Source organism: Fukomys damarensis, unplaced genomic scaffold (genome assembly GCF_012274545.1).
Source record: "Fukomys damarensis isolate Sample0158 unplaced genomic scaffold, DMR_v1.0_HiC HiC_scaffold_5, whole genome shotgun sequence".
NCBI classification, from domain to species: Eukaryota; Metazoa; Chordata; class Mammalia; order Rodentia; family Bathyergidae; genus Fukomys; species Fukomys damarensis.
The window spans coordinates 1,818,339-1,834,017 of record NW_022900917.1 but is presented as its reverse complement, the minus strand read 5'-3'; the positions used below and the strand labels follow the sequence as shown (position 1 = coordinate 1,834,017).

Here is a 15,679-nt window from a genome sequence, read left to right as displayed (position 1 = left end):
ACAGCAGGCGCCCAAGTTTGTGCAGTGCTGTTTTCCTGTGTTTGGTGCTGTTACAGACCATGTCAGCACACGGGCTTTATTTTGCAGCTGTCTTTCTTTGCCAGGATCCCGCCGTGGGTGTGGCTTCAGGCTACACCGCCTTCCTTGGTGGCTCCTCGTCCTGCAGCCCGCTTTCCCAGTCCTGCCCCTCCCCAGCATGCAGTGCTGTCACCCCACTCTCTGACCGACCCATCTGGGTGGACGTGTGACCTCACTGGTGACGGGAAACACTGGGTAGGGGCAGCTGTTGGGGATCGAGGAGCCCCGGAAACCCAGAATGCCTCGCCGCCGCTTCTGCTTTGTGAACCCACTTTAGTGAATCTAGTTTGGATGGGTGTATTATTTTCTTCAGAGGAAAAATGAAAACCGAGGGCTGCCTGTAACAGCTGTCACTGCCTGAGGTGGCAGCAGGAAGAGAGAGGGCCGAAGAAGGCACCTGCCTGGTGCAAAGGAGGTGACACCTGCCGGAGTCAGAGTTTGGGAGAGAGACCAGACTTGGGCCTTCCTGTTGCCATTTCCTTTAAATAGCGTCGGATGCTTTACCACAAGCTGTCTTATCTTCTGAGGCAGCAGAGTCCTGGATTTTCCCCCACCCGGAAGGGAGACGCTTGGGTTGCTATGTATTCCAGAAACAAACACGAATGGTAGCTGGCTGCCTCCTAGTTACTGCCTGGCCATTTGAAATCCAACCATGGATGCATTTATTTGTCATGTATTTGCTTTTAGTATGAGATGCTCTTGTTGTTCAACAAGTAAGATCTCACAGCCCCAGTAATGGTCTCTAACATGAATAACAAGATTAGAGGGACAAGCGGTAAAATAATAAAAGGCAAATTATCTTGTCGATCCTCTATTTCTAGGAACTCAGCAAAGAGCCATTCATGTCCTCATTTGATCGCTAAGTAGCTAGAAAACACGAGTCGATCATTTTGGATAGGAAACTCTGCACAGCACGGTTCTGTGTGGTATCCTCGGTGTCAGCTCCTTACACACGTTTCCTCTTAGGAGGAGAAGGAGGAGGTGCAGAGTACAGTGCCATAGAGCATCACTGGGGTCCTGCGAGCCCTGAGTGGAGAGCAGGAGTTTGTGCGAACCCGCAGTCATCTGTCTGCCCTACACTCAAGGAAGCGTCTAGGACCCCAGGTGCCTGGAACTGCAGACAGTGCTGGCCTGGCCTGCGCTGTGTATAGTCGTGGTGAAGCTCAATTCATAAAGCGGGTGCAGTAGGCGATGACAAGTGACAATAAATGTCATGACTGTGGCTGCTCTGTAACAGAAGTCATGCATATGTGGGCCCTGCCTGTTCAGGAATTCCGCATTTCGTATTTTTAGACCGCAGCTGACCGTGAGTAACTGAAACCTTAGAAAGCAAATCTGAGTTGGGGTCTGCTCTAGAGAAATTTTGGGGAGTGGCTTGATTTCCATGATTTCTTCCTGAAAAGATACAGGAACCATATGTAAATTATTTAGGATTGTTTTGGCTAAAAGGAGGGTAAGCACCCACAGTATTACTAGGACTCGTTTACCTCGCTTCTGTGCTGGTCCTGTGGCAATAATGTATGCTGAGCTTATAAGATTAGCCCTGTCGCTGAAAGTAGGACATGGTTGTAAACTGTGGGAAGGCGTGGCTGCTCGGTCCTGTCCCCGTGTGTGGTCTGTGTGGCCTCCATGTGCTGAGAAACAGCCTGGTGCACTCGCTTCCGTCTGGAGGGCCCCAGCCTCCCATGGGTGTCAGATACACCACTGCACTTTCTGCCAGCCCAGGCCCCTCACAGGGAGAGCAGGCCTCCGCCCAGTGGTCTCCAAGGAAACCCTCCTGTTTTCAGGGGAAAGCTGCCCAGGAGGAAGGCTCGAGCCCCTGCACAGCTGCTGCACTCTGTGCCGTCTGTGACAAGAACAGCTGGTCCTGTTGGTGTCCAGAGTCGGCTGTAAGCTGCGGAGCTGGGGCTGCCTCTGCTGCGCAGTCTGTATCTCGGTTACAACACCTGACACCCACAGCTCTAAGGAGAGAGGTTCCCAGACGTTTCAGTCTGCAGTCATTGGCTGCAGGGCAGAGCGGCCCAGCGGGCACAGGGCTGGCACAGCGGTTTGCTCAGGGCCAGGGGGCGGGAAGGGAGGGCGACCCAGGCTGGTGGGAGGAGAAGCAGAGCCAGGCAGCGCCCCTGACCACCTCCTCTTGGGCTTCCCTCTCCACACTGCGTCCAGCTGTGCATTGATCGTCACCCGCGGGCCCCTGCCCTGAGCATGGGAGGCTTTGGGACATCTAGATGCCAGCACCGTCGGTCTGAAGCACCTATCGTTCCCAAAGCCGGTGGAGCTAAGGGACGCACGCAGCCTCCTCACAGGTGTTCCACCAGCAGAGTGCTGCCCACGGGGGCCCTGAGTTGAGCTCGGGCTTCTAACAGCTCTCCCACTGGGCCCGGTCTGCATGCGTCTGCTGCCAGGCAGAGTGCCCAAGGTGGAGGCCACGTCCGAGCTGCAGGGTACCACATTCGGTCCTGGGCAGTGCAGATCCAGCGGCCGGTACTCGCAGAGGTTGAGGAGTCTCCTGACATTTCACGAAATTCGAGAGAGGCTGCCAGAAGTCAAGGGGTGACTGTAAACTCATGAAGCCCGCTCTTGGGGAATCGTGGTGAGTCGCTGCCAGAAAGCCCAGGCCTCTGCCCTCTGCTGTCTGCCGTGGAGATGCTGATGCTGGGCAGAATAACGTGAACCTTTGGAGAGCAACATCTGGGTGATGGAGGGAAGGGCCAGCTGTTTCCTGGGGCCTCACGATTGAGGGTCTGCCCAGATTCATGTGGGACCCCCCACGTGCACCCCAAATATACATTTGTACGTAATGCACCTATGCACAGGTAGTTGTACAGTATTCTTATTCTGCGTCTCAGGAATCCCGAACTCATTCATTCATTCTGTTTTTTTCATACTTTCTTTCCTTCAGCAAGTGTATTGATAGCTTATTCTTTGTCAGACTGGGGAAGATAAGTGGTGAATAAATCGGAAGAAACCCTCACTTCCGCAGAGCACAGTGGAGCTTATACAGGTGATCTGCAACTCAGCACAAGTGTAGAGACAGGCTTGGAACGAGAGGTAGTCTAATAATGGGATAGGACCCGACAGGTACAGGGAAGGCAGCAGCTGTAGGCCCCAGGCAGAGAGAACGGAGTCTGGAGACTGCCCTGCAGGTGGGCCACCATCTACAGGATGGGCAGGAGGAGAGGCCAGGCAGGGCCTGGGGAGGAGCCAGAGAGTTTGGGAGACAGCGGAAGTCACTGGAGCGCAGTGAATGCAGAGGTCCTCGTGTGCAGGCCAGTGAGTGTCTGTGGGAGCTTCACCTGCCACCAGGGCAGAGGCCACTGCTCCCATGGGCGGTGGCAGTGGCCCCGTGATGCAGAGACCGTTGGAACTATGACTGCAGAGGCAGCAGCGTGTTGTTTGGACTGGAAATATTTTGAGCAGACTGCCACTTCTGCTGGACTCGATGCCGAGTATAAGGAAGGAGAACTATTGTCTTTATGCGGTTGGCAGTTACGTCCGTGCTTCACAAAGCAGTGGTCTGAACATTCTCTGTCTGGTCTGTGACAGCACAGGGAGTTTGTGCCAAAATCCAAAGTGAGTTCTTTCTCTTTTCAGAAATTAAAATTTTGTATTAGTGTTCAGTTCCTAGATGCACTGCGTTCCTCGTGGGCAGTTGGTACATGTACACAACACGTCTCCATTCTTTCTCTTCTCCTTCTCCCCTCCAAAGGATTCCCTTATGGAAGGAAGCTGTACTTGGATTTCCGGTCTAGCACAGCTCCTCACACTGTCCTGGATCCAAGGCATTTCTGGAGCAGACTCGCCTGTGGGTTCACTTTGCAGTCCTGGGGTCAGGAAGCCATGTCACCAGGCCCCAGGTGGGTCAGGTCAGGGCGTGCACTCGAGGAGCTGCAGGTCTGGCATCTGTGCAGTGCGTGGTCGCTAGTGTCACCTGGAGTGTCACACAGATAAGTTATAAAGTACTTCACGGAGCAATATCTTTTAAAGTTGTAAGTCCTCTGTTTCCGTGGGATTTGACTATGGTTTTTGATAAGTAGGCAGAAGTAAGAGAGTAGAACTAAGCCCCTCACCATTGAATGACAAAGTGTTCCTTGCTTTTGAATTCGAGCACTGGGCAGCTCACCTAACCTTTCCTTATTCTTCAAAATGCAGCTCATGCACCAGCTTTCGGGGAGCGTTCATGATCTTCTGACTGTTCTGATAGCAGTGTCTGACTTTAGAGTCTTCATAATTCTGTTTCTCCTTTATCACTGCATGATTATATATCAAGAGGAGGTGACTTCCTTTAACCATCTCCCCCCAAAGTGCAGGCGAGTGGGAGGAGGCTTCCTGGCAACTCCAGCACACGGAACGCTGCCTGGAATATCACAGGCGTTCAGATGAGTCCCTGCATGGTCAGGGGTATGACCATACTTTCACAGAACTGAGTAATTGAGCATGGTACAGGTGTTGTGGTCAGCATTCACGTTTGGTACGATTTGGACCAAGGGAAGACAATAAAACATGAGGTAAATGGCATCAGTTGAAACCTCAAATATAAAACTTGTTAATAATTATCACACCCTGGATTTCTCGGCCATAACTGTTAAATGAGAACAACTGAGCTAGCGCTCCCGAGACAGGGCACGGTGGGGCGAGCCTTACTGTGCAGTGCACGGCGTGCAGTATCAGTGTCATCTCACTAGGCTGACGCGATCTGGTAATTTTGCTTACCTCTCTGGCATCCTATGGATTCAGATGTGGTTTTCCTTAGAATCTCCCGAAAATCTGGGGACCTCATTATAGTGTACAAACTTATTAGCTACTACTCAATAATAACAGGTTTCTTCATGAATCAGAACTTAGAGCTGAAACATCCTCCAGTTTTTTTATTTTTCATCTAGAGGATCCCTGAGCACCTGCCACGTGCAGTGAAAGAGTTCCTGGTGCCCTCCAAGTGCTAAGCACTGTGCAGAGAGAGGACGCCGTCCCGTCCTTCGGGAGGAGTGAGCTGAGGGGAAACATCGTCCTTCTCCCACTCCGTGCTGCAGGTAGCACAGAGCGAACCTGCTCCCCAGAGTCAGGCCCGCTAGGAGAAAGTCACAGGGCCGGCCCGGGGCCTGTTCCCAGGTGGCTGCTTCCGCCAGTCCCTGCAGCTGTGTTCCCGCGTGTGGTCCCCTCACTGGCGAGGATCCCACCATGGCAGCTGCGCCCCAGTCTTGTTCCTGGGCGCCCACTGGTTGCCTCCGCCAGCGGCCCAAAGCTCCTGGGTCTGTCAGAGCCTCCGCTTCCCTTCCCTTCTTGCTCTGAAGCCATCAGAGGCTCTGTCAGCTCCCAGCTTCCCCTGCGCTCCCTGCCGGCTTCCTTCCTGTAGCTGCCCCTGAAAGCAGCTGTGGAACGGGTATGGCGATGGCGCTGGGACCTTGTAGCTGACAGTGGTGTGGGTGCTGATGGCAGTGGTGCGAGGTCTTTCCTCACGGGTGCTGATGCCTCCAAGGTCTGCACGTATTTTCTCACTTACCCTTCTGACGCTCTGGGAGGAAGGTACTCTTAGAAGTCCGTTTTATAGGTGAATCAAGTTGGCAAGGGAAAGTTAGGTAACTTGCCCAGCGCCCTTCTCAGTTGCTACCATCATGAAACAGGAGGCGCCGTCGCTGGCTCCACTCCACTCTGCTTCTCCTGTTCGCATCTGTGGAAGGTTCAAGTCCAGTGAGCCCCGGGCTGTGCTGGAGAGCAGCGGAGAGGCCTGGGCGTGCTGTGTGTGTTCTGCGGGCAGCCTCGCTCTGACGGGCTGTGTGTGCATTTTGTCTCAGTGGTCCTTGAGGTTGGTCCTGGGTAGAGACAGGTTTCAGAGAGAAGGCTCCGCTGGGACAGCGCCATCTCGGCCCCACCCCTAGTCCTTCTCCTGCAGGCCCATGTATAATTTCCGTCTCTGCTTGACCCGAGCTGGTAGCAGAGGCTGTGGAAACATTGGTCTTCCCTTAAATAAACAACTTACCCTTGGCCTCCCAGCAGAGTGTGGGGCCAAGACTGGATGGTGACTCTGCTCCATCAGCACGGCAGAGCCCTCAACACTCTTGTCTGCATTGCTTACTCAGCTCAGCACAGCCAAAACCAAGTCACTGAGCCAGCGATCAGGAGAACAGAGGACAGAGAGATGCTGAAGTCTTCACTGTGTTTTCTCTTGACTAGGACAGATTGCCCGGCTTTGGATCAGGCACTTTTCTGAAGGGGAAGGACTCTGCCACTTACTAAATACCTGCCCTTCTCTGGGTACTGTGGGTACTGTGCTAGCTATTTCTATAAGATCTAGTGAAAATACAAGTGCTCTTCCACAGACACAGATATTTTGTCTAAGAACTCCTTGGGAAAGGGGCAGGGAGGAATCTGCCAGACGAAGGCCATTACCAGAGAACAGTGAAGATTTCCAGTGCACACAGGGCAGAGCTTTAACGTGAAGAGCACGTGGCCCAGCAGTTTGCTGGGCAAGGAAACATAGTGTCCCTTCAGTTCTAGACAGCACATGTTTTCCTGTAAGTACGATCTCTCTCTGCCTCCTCTGTCAGATTTGCTGTGGCTGACTGGTGCCTGTCAAGGAGAGGTTGGGGAAAGTCGTTGCTTACAGGAGGAGTCAGTCATGATGGGTGCAGTCGCTGTCTCTATGACACCTGTGTTTTCTGCAGTGTTTTGTAGAATGCAGTAGAAGAATGGAATCGAATAGAAGATAATGCGAAGACAGGTGTGCCTACCTGGAAGTATACAGAGTCAGGTATGCCCATAGCCAGTGTGATCTGAAGTATCAAATAATATTTGTGGGCTTGAAAAACTGAAATGAAGATATTCTGAGGAAACAAAACATAAGAAAAGAAAAACCAGAAAAATATGTTGCTTCTTGACAGAAGGTTAGACTCATTTGTGTCCAGATTGACACATTCTTCCTTCTTATCTTCCCTGGGAGACTGAGAAACAAAACACAAAAAGATGTGTGACTGTCTGCTTTTCTATCTGTCTATGTGTGTTGTATATATGACTATGTTTACACATAATGATGTATTTGACCTCATACGAGTGTGATAAAAATATGGTTAATGCTTAAATTAGAAACAAAAACTATTATGGTACAAGACGTATTTCCCTCAGAATGCTCGCCCTTGCTTCAAACACACAAATTCCATTCTTGCTGCTTTCTGAAGCCATTCTGGAAAACCTCTTTCCTGAGTGTCTTTTGTTGTAGTGTTCTTTTTTTGGCCAGAAATTACTGTAAATGTTTTAAGTTGATTCAGGACATCAAAGCACCCAGGAAAAGGCACTCAGGTGCTTTTCGAGACGTACAAGTAATTCTTCATTCAGTAATGGGGTAAGGACTCGGGGAGCATACTTAAAGATAGGCGCATGGTTAGGGGAATCGTGGAGTTAAGCAGCCTCCTGAGCCGTCCCATTCACCTGGCCCCCACCGTGCGGCGACCCCTCCCTGCCCCACCCTGAGCCCACGGCTTCTCTGCACCCACTGCCTTTCATCAGCCTGGGTCCTCATCCTTCCCTCCCGTCTGACGTTTGTATTTAAGCCACTTGGCAGATGACTTATTCCGCTGGCACACAGTGGGCCGCTCCAGTAGTGACTGACAGCTCTCCCCTCTGAATCACAGCCATGTGTGGATTTCCATACCCTGTTCCCAACTGCAGCACTGCCTGTTGCACACCCTTCCCAGTTAGTGAGTTTAAAAAACAGGAAGGCTGCACACATGGAGGCACCCACAGCACAAAGTGCACTGTGGAGCAAACCCTGAGCCCCAGGCGCAGTGAGTGCTTTGTGACACAGGACCACGTGGTGTGTACACCCCAGAGACAGGAGCTCCGGGGCAGTGCTGCTCCTCCCTCCACGGGGAGGTGCAGGTGTCCGGAAAGGACCTTTCAGAACCATCGCCTTTGCGATCTATTCAGTTGAATGGAGCTTGGAAACAGCATTGCAGGGGTCACTGTGTACTGAGAGGGCCAGTGCCTGTCTACACCGCCTGTGATTCTGCAGGAGGGGTGGACAGTGTCCTTCCTTCCCTCCTTTTCTTTTCGTCCTGTCTGACTTGGAGGATGGACTGTTGGCTTGGAACTGGTTGGAGTAACTTAAGCCAGAATGTGACAATTTCAGGTCTAAAAATGTGATGATACAATCCAAGTCATCAAAAACCCAGAGGTATAACCCAGGAGTATTGTCACATTTGGACCTAAGTGTAAAGTTACCCCACAGTAAGTATATTGATGTATCATGTGTAGCCAAAGAATTTAGAGTCCACCTAGGAATTTTGAAGTCACTTGTATTTCAATATAAGTTTTAGCTTCCAAATTTGGAATATTTACTAGTGATTTAACAAATATCCATCTCACATGTTTATTTACAAATGTTATTATTCATTTCTTTCTTTTTGGCTGTGAAATTTTATTTAAAAATTGATTGATAAAGAGAAAAATTCCTATATTGAAATGCTGTATTTCCTTAAATAAAATTATTTTGCTCTACTAGTAAACATCACTATTAAATACTTTTGCAGGGAATTCAGTCAAGTCTTTCTGACTAGAGCCTGAAATCCTGATTAAGTTTGGATTGTTTTTGATCAAACCCTCTCTCGTTTAGTTTGTTTTGTTCCAGGATTTAATCTCTCTGTAATCTCTAAGTAGCAACTGAACTTCTGGCTGAACCACAGTCCTGACCCATTGCATCCCATTCCGAATTGTTTCCTGTGTGTACCGTGAAAGGCAACCTACTGATTTTTTCAGCCCACCTTACATTCTGTAGCTTTGGCTCAGAGATGCATTCTCTTGGCAAAATGTTTGAATTCAGTCTTTTCTTCCTTCTAAAATCTAAGTCTAGAGTTATGCCTACTGCTCAGATTGTCTGAATACCAGTTGGTGTCAGTGTTGGACATGATCACCAGCAGTTTCATTTGAAGTCAAACGAATCTGCAACCTTAAAAATCTTCTAAAACCGGATGCTTTGTTTTGTTTTAAAGGATCTAAATCAAAACTCTGTGGTAGAAATATAATGTGAACCACATTGGTATATTTAACTTTTTCTAAGAGCAGCAGGAAAAGTATAAACAAAAAAGTTAAATTATTCTAACAGTTTTTTCCTGTCTCCCTCCCTTCCCTTTTTGGTTTTGTGAGAGAGGGTCTCCCAATGTAAGTCAGGCTGTCCTAGAACTCAGAATCTTCCTGCCTCAGCCTCCAGAGTGCTGGAATTACAGCCTTGTACCACCACATCTGGCTTAATAATGTATTTCATAGCAAGTGTCAAAATATTATATGAATTGATAGGAATATAAAAAGCATTCCTGTTATAAATAACATTTTAAATCTTCAAAATCCAATGTACCGTATGTGTTGGATTTATATCTCGATTGAATTTAAAGATTCAGCTTCCCCACTGCGCTTGCCTGTTTTCTTTCTCCTCTACTTTCCTCTTCTCCTTCCCTTCCCCTCCCTTCCTTTTTTTCCTGCAGAACCCAGGAATGAACCCAGAGCCTTCACTCCCCAGTCCTTTTCACTTGTTAAATTTTGAGACGGGGTCTCACTCCTTCTTGAACTTGTCGTGTCCGCCTCAGCCTCCCAGCCTCTGGATTACAGGTGTGCACCACATGCCTGGCTTGCGCCGGCCTCTCCTTGTGGCCGTCAGTAGATGATGAGTGCCCTGTTGGCAATCAGGCAGTGGCTAACCGCCGGTTATTTGGGAAGAAGTGTTTCTTCAGGGCTCAGGGAAGGAGCAGTTTCAACGTCACCTTAGTGAGATGGGCTTCGGGGACAACCAGAGAGCCTTCCGCAGGAGCTGGCGGTTCAGCTGTGGTGCAGGCAGAGGCTCGTGTGCCCCCTTTCAATGGGTCTCCGTGATCTTGGGGGAGATGACTGTGGAATAATGTGCACCAGAACCACCTGCCTCTTACTACCTGCCACTGCAAGCACAGAGACCTTTATAAAGAAAATAAAACTAAATCCAGGAACGTTTGAGCTATTTTTCAGTTGAGAAGAGATTTCTACTTAGGCCCTGGGCTCAGTCCCCAGTGCTGAGAAAACTATTATATGGACTACAGTCACTGGAGTTGAAGGTGCTACAGGCCCCCTGTCTCCAGGGCTCGCGCTGATCAACTGTATTTGAGTGATCTTTGGCCTGTGGTTTGTTCACTTCCTTTGGTAGTTATCATTACATTTTCTTAATTTTCAAAATATGCTTGATGAAAAGATAACCGCACAGTTATCCACTTACTGTTCAAGATCTAACACAAATGAAAGCACACATTTTTGAACTTGAGAGTCAGATCTAGCAAATAAGTACTTTGATCCATTAAGAGCTCTCATGGCGGCAAATACTCCGTTTAAATAAGTTTAAATTTTTAGATGTAAGGATTTATTTTTATGACTTTGAGAAGTTATTTTACTACAGTAAAATGCTGTTCAATCTGTTTGTATTAACTTGAGAAACATTGCATTAAAATAATAGTGGTGTGAATGGATGACAATTTCCTGTACTCCTTTCTACCTTCCAACTGCCCCTAAAAGCCCTTCGTTACCTTTCGTGGCTGATGTTCTTGTTTTCTTGTCTTTTTGTTTTGAACTTCCGGAGTAGGCCTGGATTTCTCTGGGTCCATCTGTTTCTCAGCAGTGTCTGTCTGTGAGGTTCATGCTCTGTTGTCTGTTTTGGCTTTGTCCCTCGTGCGGGACTGTCAGCGGGATCTTCCTATCCTTTTGTAACTGAAATCTTTATTTGCTGTCAGTAAGTAAAAGCCACAGTCAGTGCTGAAGAGTGAAACTGTGAGCTTCTGCTTAGGAGAAGACAGGAGAGGGGAGGGGGCCGACCGAGGGCCTTAGACTTCTAGAAAGGAGGGTTTGTGTTTGGGCATTATTTCCTGTTTTTAGATTACCTTCCTCGTGCATTTTTCCTTATCATCTCAGATTTTAAAACATTAAAGTCTAGCATGAATTGGGTTCTCTGGATTTTTGCAGAGCTGCTGATGCTCTTACAAGCACTTCCTGTCTAAGGGGAGTCCTTTGGAGACATTGAAGGAGTGATGTCCTGGATGACTCCTGAGTTACAGCACTAACCGGAAGGGTTTAGGCAAAATATTCAAGGAAGACTTAGTAGGTTTGGATTCATAAAGCATGAATTCTTAAAGATATAATTTTATTTCATTCTTATTCATAAGAAGTTTTGGTTTAAAGCTGCAGGAATCTATTATAATTTGGTTTCATTAAATGTACACTCAGCCTACGACAGCTATTTGCCCAAAACAGATGAAAAGCTTTATTTACAGATTACATGGATGTTCATAGCAGTTTTAATCACAATGGTTAAAAATGGGGCGGGGGCACTAAGTGTTTGCTAAGGAGAATGGATACATGGATGTGGTATTCTGCTGCAGTGGAACAGGCTTAGCAGCGCCTCGGGGAGTGGTGAGGTGGAACGCAGACATGAGTGTGTCAGTGCGTTTAAGTCGAGTGCAAGAGTGGCACACTGTACAAGTCCCTTTTATGACTCTGTAGAACAGCCACAACTAATATGGGTGGCAGGAATCAGAGAGGTATTGGTTATGGGGTTTGGGCCTTGACTGTAAGAAGCAAGAGAACTTTCTAGAATAATGGTTATGTTGACACCTTGCTCGGTGTGCTGGTCAGACGGGTGTGTACACTTCCCAGCGCTTACCTGCTTACACACTTGCTGTTTTGCACTTTGCTGTGTGTAGGTTCTGTGTGTATTGTCAGGGCAGGACGTAGGTGTTAGCGATCCAACAACCAGAGGGAGAGGCAGACACTTGGTACAGGGAAGGGAGGAGGAGTAGCATTCGGCTCTCACCTTGTGAGAGAGGGTGGGGTTACCGACCTGAGTCTGAATCCCTAAAAATAACAGTATGACCACGGATACTTTAAAAAAGGAAGAGTGAATAGCGTGAATTATTGAGAAGTCAGCATCTAAGACGTTATATTTATTAATGTGTTAGTGTACGTCTTCAGTACTTCAGTGTGATATTTGCGGGAGACATACACCGAACAAGCCCAGCCCTCCAGTGCCCCTGCCCAGCTCTTGGCTCACGGTCTATTTCAGGTCAGGGTGGTTTGTTTGGCTGTTTTTTAAATGTGCACGAGAAAGAACACATGGTGCTTGTCTCTCTGTGTCTGACTTGACTTCACTTAACCTAATGCCCTCCAGGTCCATCCATTCTGCTGCCAGTGACAGAGTTTTATTCCGCGTGCCTAAGCTGTGCTGCACTGTCTACACAGACCTGGTCTTCTTTGTACACTCATCGGTGGATGGGCATGGAGGCCAGTGACAGTGCCATGACACCCATGAGCCTGCAGGAGTCGCTGGTGTGCTGACTGCTTTTCCTTTAGATGGATGCCTAGATCTGTGGTAGACTGGCTATTCAGTTTTGAGGAACCTCCGTGGTCTCCATACAGGTTGCACTGACATATTCCTACCAAGAGCAGAGTTCCCTTTTCAGCAGGGCACTATGGCATTCTGGGAAGCAGAGGCAGGAAGATCTGCAGTTCAAGCTCAGCTGCAGTGACCTTACAACTTAGTGAGCCCCTGTGTCAAAATAGACTAATTTTGAAGGAGGGGCTGGGATGTAGCTCAGTGGTTCAATCCCCAGTAACCAACAGAAGGAAGCAAGAGAAGAAGGGAGGAACAAGAATGGGAAGAAGAGTAGAAAAAGAAACAAGCTCACTTTCTCCCCATCTTCAGCATTTATTTTTTATTTAATACTTGCCATTCTACTATAGTTGGGTATCTCTACAGTTTTGATTTCTTTTCCTTGATAACTAGTGATATTGAACTGTTTTCATAGTTTTATTGGCCATTTGTAGTTCTTCAGGTCCTTTGCCCATTCTTTAATTGGATTACTTGGTCTTGTTAAGATCTTTATGTTATTTGTATGTGTTAGGTATTAAACCCTTGTCTGCACGTATTTGGCAAATACCTTCTCCCATTCTGTACATTGTCCTTTTGCTCTGTTGATTGTTTCCTTTGCTGTCCTTTGCTATTTTTTAGTTTGATGTAATGTAACTTACCTGTCTTTGCTTCTGTTTCCTGTGCTTTTGGGGTCACATGACAAAAACTATTGCCTGTTCCAACCTTGTGAGAGGTCTCCCCTGTCTAGGAGTGTTGCAGTTCCAGAACCTGCATTTGGATACTTGATCCATTTTGACTTCGTTTTTGTACAGGATGAGAAATAGGAGTCAGATTTCACTACTCTGCACATGGGTATCACCATTCACAGCACCATCATGAAAGAGGCATTTTTTTTCCCAGTACTGGGGAATGAACCCAGAGCCTGCCTGCTGAGCTACAGCACCAGCCTTTCTATGACTGTTTATTTTGGAACAAGGTCTCTCTGTATCCCTATATAGCCCAGGCTGGGCTCAAATGAGTCCTTCTGCCTCAGCCTCCCAGAGAGGCTTTAATATATATCCTTGCTGTTTTTGTCAAGAATCACGTGGCTATAGGTATGTGACTTTATTTCAGTGTCTATATTCTGTTCTATGCTTTATTTTTATCCGAGTTTCCTGCTGTATTGGTTAGTAGAGCTCTTTAGCATGTCTTGATACCAGCTGAATTTTCTTTGTTCAAGATTTCTGCAGCTTTTGATGTCTTGTGCTTCCATGTGAATTTCAGACTCATTGCTTTCCTGTTCTGGATAGAATATCATTGCTACTTCAAAGAAAACAAATTCCACTGAATCTGTAAATTGCTTTGGGCACTACATGCATTTGACCAATATGAATTCTTCTGATCCACGAATGTGGGTGATCTTTTCATCTTCTTGTGCCTTCAGTTTTTCTGGTCCGTGTTGGTAATTTTCGTTGTATAGCTCATTCGCTTTCTTGGTCAGAGCAGCTCCTAGGTATTCACAGGTACTGTCAGTGGGGAGTTCTCATGACTCGTTTCTCAGCAAGCTCATTATTCACGTATTATGAAGCACCGATTCATCTGTGTTGATTTTGTAACCTGCACTGGTACTGGATTTGTTTGTCAGTTCTGAGAGTCTTTTGCTGGGGAGTTTAGATGTGTCTGTGTATCCTGTCATATCTGTATACAGGGATAATCTGACTTCCTGTCTTTCTGGTTGCATGCCATTTATTTCTGTCTCTGTCTAATTGCTCTGGCTAAGGCTTTTAGGACAATGTAAGAAATCACCACTTATTATTTATTCAGATTTTGGAGTCATGAGATGTTTCCAGTAAGGACCTAGGAGCAGAGGTTGCTCCTTGGGAACAGCATTCCAGCGGGCGCCTTGGCAGTGCTGAGGCACCACTCCTCAGCATTAGCCTGACCGTCGGTTCACTCTGTCACTTTGTACATGCCCTGCCTTGATGAAAATCAAAATCAGAAGCTGCAGTTTTCCCAGGACCCCTCTACAACATCACAGGGCACGTTCTCCTTAGTGCTGGCTCACTGAGTCTCCAGGTCCCCCTGGGCCAGCCTTCTCTTCCTCTTTACCCACACCCATCGTTTCCTGGTGTCTGGAAGGTGCCTTGCTCCATTTCACCCCAAGCTCCTGCACACACCGCTCCTTCAGGGACAGACACTTTAGCAGCACTTGTTGCTCAGATTCCTCAGGCCTCACACCTGCTGGGTCCAAGATGCCTTTTCTCTTCTTGATTCTTTTCCTCCTCCTGTGCATCTGCAGCGGGATGTCGCTGCACACAAGCAGGAGCCAGGTGTGTATCTTTCTGTCCACCGCCTCCTCGCCAGCTAGCTCCAGGGCCGGGCCATGCCTGAGTCCCACAGATACCTTTTGAGTGAGCACACAGTGTGAGTCGTTAAAATTGCAGTGTGCATTGAAGAGATGATGTAATTGCTGACCTCTGCATTCCCTGTTTGTAAACAACTTTCAGGTTGTACAGATGCATATTCTTGATGTTTCTGAGAATAGAGGAAAGGCCACAGTTGTCTTATGTCCACTTCTTGAAAATGAGGGTGAGCTGTGTTGGGAATTTCCAGAGAAAGCTCGCCTGTCGGCTTCTCAGACACAGTTAGAGAGAGATTGATCAGGAGAGGTAGACTAACATGGTCATGTGACATGGTCACGCAGAGGGCACCTGTGGCCTGCTCTAGACCCAGAAAGCCAGTGTCGTGGTGCTGATTGAGGCCAGCGGACCTGAGAACCAGGAGATGTGTGGTGTCTTGCTGAGCCCGAAAGCCCGAGAACCAGGACGCTGATGTGCAAAGTGTCAGATCACGGTGTCCAGCGTGGACAGCAGTTTGCCCTCCTCTGCCTTTCCATCCTACTGCAGCCCCCAGGCGTGCAGGTGCTCTCCAGCCTCTGTGCAGGTGAGCATCTCTCTCCAGGCTGCTGACTCAAGTGCTGATGTCTTCCAGACACACCGTGGAATAATACGGCTCCCGGCCGAGCTGGCACCTAAACTTAACCCATGCCAGCCACTTTAGTCAAATCTGGAACAAGGGCCCAGGAATGGCTCACTTTTCCTGTGAACAAATATATTCCTTCCTGATGACTGCTTCCCAGTTAGATAAAGACTTAAAGAAAAAGGGCTGGGGATTTGGCTCAGTGGTTCTGCTACCTGTCTTGCAAGCGCAAGGGCCAGAGTTCGATCCCTCGTACAAAAAAAAAAAAAAAAAAAC

At 48.1% G+C, this 15,679-nt stretch overlaps 1 protein-coding gene across 1 annotated transcript in view; it reads left to right on the top strand.

Annotated features, from left to right (window-relative positions):
• Positions 1 to 6,743: 6,743 nt before the first annotated feature.
• The window catches only part of Oxr1 (oxidation resistance 1), a 288,312-nt gene continuing 279,376 nt past the window's right edge, over positions 6,744 to 15,679 (top strand). Inside the window, exon 1 of the mRNA XM_010615714.2 lies at positions 6,744 to 6,826. The gene's annotated coding sequence lies outside the window, so the exon portion shown is untranslated. The remainder of the gene's footprint in view (positions 6,827 to 15,679) is intronic.